This window comes from Tasmannia lanceolata, unplaced genomic scaffold (genome assembly GCF_043159265.1).
Source record: "Tasmannia lanceolata isolate RefF3 unplaced genomic scaffold, GAP_Taslan_0.1 ptg000044l, whole genome shotgun sequence".
In the NCBI taxonomy this organism is placed as follows: Eukaryota; Viridiplantae; Streptophyta; class Magnoliopsida; order Canellales; family Winteraceae; genus Tasmannia; species Tasmannia lanceolata.
In genome coordinates this window covers 6,140,551-6,144,878 of record NW_027518721.1, presented here as the reverse complement: position 1 = coordinate 6,144,878, position 4,328 = coordinate 6,140,551, and positions in this window count along the sequence as shown.

Here is a 4,328-nt window from a genome sequence, read left to right as displayed (position 1 = left end):
AGAGAGGCCGAGAAGACTAGAGTCAATCCAATACCAGATAACCCTGCTACTTATCTCCACACATCACATCTAACATCCATGCCTAAAGAGAGTTGAAATCAATATCATATGTCATTAGAATTACCACTAGAATCCACCATCTCTTATCGAGGCGGAGAAGACTAGTGTCAATCCTATAACAGATAACCCTGCTACCAGTCTCTATTCATCCATCTAATCCTAACTCATCAAAGCTAAAAAAAAACTGTAAACAAACACATGCACAGCTACAACTAAGCAGGTAATAGCGGATATAATAAGCAAGAATAACCAGGAGAGCAGTAAAAGAGCTACAGTTAAGCATATGATCAGAAGATAATAAACTAAGAAGTAGTAAAGAGCTACAAGTAAGCATATAATCAGGAGATAATAAACTGAAATCAGTAAAGCGCTACAGCTAAGCATGTGAATGAACAAGTAATGTAATAAAGAATTAAAAATGCTACGGCTAAGCATATGAATAAACGAGTAAGAGCACACAAAAGATATATCCAAAGAGAATAAGCACTCAAGATAAAGAAGAAAACACACTATCATGCACCTATGTAAGATACAGTGATAAACACAAATACAAACCCTAAAATGCTAACAACAAACCCTAAGACTCTAAGAGTTTTTCGCCTGAATCTTGAATGGCCTCACATATCCATCCAAGCCGCCTACGTATCCCCTCTTCTACAGGAATCAAGGCCACGTAGTTCTTGCGAACATATTCTAAACTACAATGCATAACACATCTAGGACTGCTATATTAGACTCAATCAATTAGACTCGACTAGTTGTTAATAGCTTATTGAATGTGATTAGTTATGTTTCAGTTGTTTGTGAGTTTTATGACTCCTTATATGCCCTAACTAATGCAAGTTTGGTCCTAATCTAGTGCAGGTGTGCCCTACATCCTATGTGCAACTAGCCTGTGACCTCAGATAAGAGATGGGTTAGCTAGCGCAGCCTATTCTAATCATCAATCGGCGAAGTGCACAACCTGCCAACTGACCGGACAGAGGCGATGACAGACTCCTAGCTAGGATAACCAACTATACACTCAGGACAGACTTCCAAACATCTAAGTTAGACTCCTAATCTAGCGAAAGAGCTTTTTAAAAACATCGAAAGAGTGTTTTATTTGAAATGTTTTTTGTAAATTGTGAGAGTTGAAGAAACTCTGGAAGGTTTTTTAAAATTATTTGAGACTGGACTCAGGATGCCAACTACAAGCCTGAGCTGCCTGCGTAACCTGTGGTAAGGGATCAAGCCTCCGTAGTTCGGAAAAGTGTTTCCTACTACGGTTTTAGTGTTTTCAAGTGTTTTGGAAATTTTTTGGTTTTCCGATTTTTTACTGTTTTCTCAATAATTTTGAATTTCCACGTATTTCACCTTTTCAACTAAAGGGAACATATATGACCACACCCCATGATCCACAACCTAGAGGAGTGTCAACTCTAAAGGACAGAATCCCTATAGCCTAAGGGTATCCCTAAACAAATGAACTAGTGCCCCAAGGTAAATGAAATGATCTAACATGACTGAGCTAGTCTCTTTGAGGGGGAATGACAACCAAACTAAAGGACAGCTCCTATCTAAGAACAAACTCATATACTATGGACTAACTCCTAAGCTATGATCGTAAGTTAAGGGTACGACGGACTCCTAAACTCTATGACAGTAGGACGGAATCCTAAATTGAATGACCGACTCCTAAGACTATAAGACATACTCCTATCTAGAGGACAGACTCCTAAACTAATGATTCTGTGAAGGAGAGTGCTACTGAGACAAAGTATGTCTCCTAGAAGAAGAGGAGACAAATGAGGTGCTAGTAAGACTGGGCAAGTCTCTTAGACACAGAGATGGGCTCCAAGTAACTAAATAGGGTATAAGGTGTTTAAAAGACTAAGTTAGTCTTTTACTTAAAAGGGGGAAAATGTTCTATAGATGAGGCTAAGCAAGCCTTCTAGGTAGGGGTGTAAACGGATCGAATTCGAATCGGATATGGCTTTATCCAAATTCGATTACAGTACACACTATCCGAATTCGGATTCAGATTCGAATTTGACAAATATTTAATATCTATTACTGAATTCGTATCCGTCGGATATTGTTCGAATTCGGATATTATCCGTATCCGTTTATCAGGTAAATTCGAACATTTTATTGCAGCACTTTATCTTTCTTTTCCTTCTTACTCCTCCAATAAATTTTCCAAACCCTAAAACCAGACATCTACCTTCTCTTCACAAAATTAACTTTCAAACCCGAAAATATATGAGATTCTCTTCTTCCTTTTAAAACAAAGGCAGAGAGAGAGGCGGTGGGGATGGATGATGGTGTTGGTAGTGGTCTTTGGGTTTTTTCTTTCTTTTTTTATGTATATGATGGAATGGGTTTGGGTTATTTTGAACATGGGAAGTGTGAGTGCTAATTGTGGAAGATGAAGAGAAATGGGGATGGAGATGGGGATTGGGTTGGAGGTGGCTGTGAGAAGGTGGAGAGGGGCGGCGGTGGATTTTGGTGGGGTTGGAGGCACAAAGGAATGCCGAAGATGGTGTCTCAGCCTCCTCCTTAATCCTCTCTCTTGCTTCTCCTTACAAACCTTAGAAATCTCCTCTTTTAATTGCATTTTGGATTTTTATATAACCCTAAGTTGAAAAATTGATCGGAGCCGTCCACTTACCATCAATGACTATGGCCTTTTGCTCTAGAATTCTCTAGAAACTATGACATCTTCTTTCAATCACTATCATCCATTTGTCTCTTTCATCCTACAACCCACATTTGTTGCTTCATAAATAAGCCATGTCAAACTCCAAGAATGCCCTTAAAATGAGAGATAACTTCATTTCCTACCCAAAACACTTTTTGTTTTTGTTTTTTTCTAAAAAGAAAATTCACTTTTCTTTTAGAAACAAAAGATAGTGTCAGTGTGTCATTACTAAAAATAAATATTAATGATATTATTATTAATAAATAAAAAGGATTTACTTCTCGGATTCGGATGTTAAACGGATCGGATATACCATTTACCAGATTCGCATCCGCTAAGAGCCGAAAATCTCATAAACGGATTCAGATAATATCCGCTTGAAACAGATCCGGATAATATTCGCTTTAAACAGATTCGGATGCGGACGGTAATCGAATTTTTGAATATCCATTTACACCCCTACTTCTAGGGGTGACTCTTTGCTAAAGAGACATAGCTTGTTTCCAAAAGGTACGACTTTTCTAATGAGATAAAGCTTGTCTCCTAAAAGGGGAGGCTCCAGCTAACGCCATCATAGCCCTAATCCCAATGAGGTAAGAGATGTAATCAATGAATCAGAATGAAGGAATGAGATAAAGCTTTTCTTTTGAAAATGAGACTCACAAGATATAAAAAGTTTTGATATGGTGGAAGTGATCCTATAAGTTTAGATGTCTAGGTTATCAACGAAGCTCAAACAAGTGTGTTCATCGTTTGTCTCTAACAAGGTCCTAGCATCTTTTAATTATCATTCCAACATCTTCTATTTCAGTTTTGAATTCCTTCTTATAAGTTTCAACATTTTGCATTGTTAGTTTTAAACATTACATCACAAAACATACAATTCACACACTACATGATTCATATCAGATTCTAAACTCATATCATTTCAAATAATTCACAAAGCCATTAAGAGTCTAAGCTAAGCATGAATCAAGACAAGGAAGCATACATGTACACTATGCGTGGAAACTAGACTTTATTTTAAAAATTGTCTCATCAAGACGGCAAATCTAGCAAAAGTCATACACATCAACGTTGTAGAGGACACCTTAAGAAACATTTCATTAGTGTACCAGCTCAGCCGATTCCAGCTGGAAGTGGTCCAAAAAGGGCTATCTTTGGGCTGTTTCCAGATTTGAGTTTTGAAAACGCTACTGAGTTTGTAACACCATTTTTACTAATCAAACTTCAAAATTATTGAAGAAAATTCAAGACATAGCTTTAGAACAGATAAGGGAACATTTTAAAACTCAGAACTCCTATTAAACTTGGGCGAAAGTGGCCGGAATATGACCATCTCCGATCAACTAGTGTGCTGATTTTAGTGTTTTTATGCCGAAATTCTGTTTTTAACACAACTTTTTGTACAAATTAGACCAAAGAAAATTGTAAATACAAAAGTTGTTCAAAACCACATAAAAAACAATGTTATGCAAAGAAATCTCCAAAAGACGAAGCCAAAAATATCAGAAATTATAGAGAAATTTCAGCTTTACATGATTTTGGGTTGAAATCGTAAAATTGGCATAACTTCTTTGTTTTA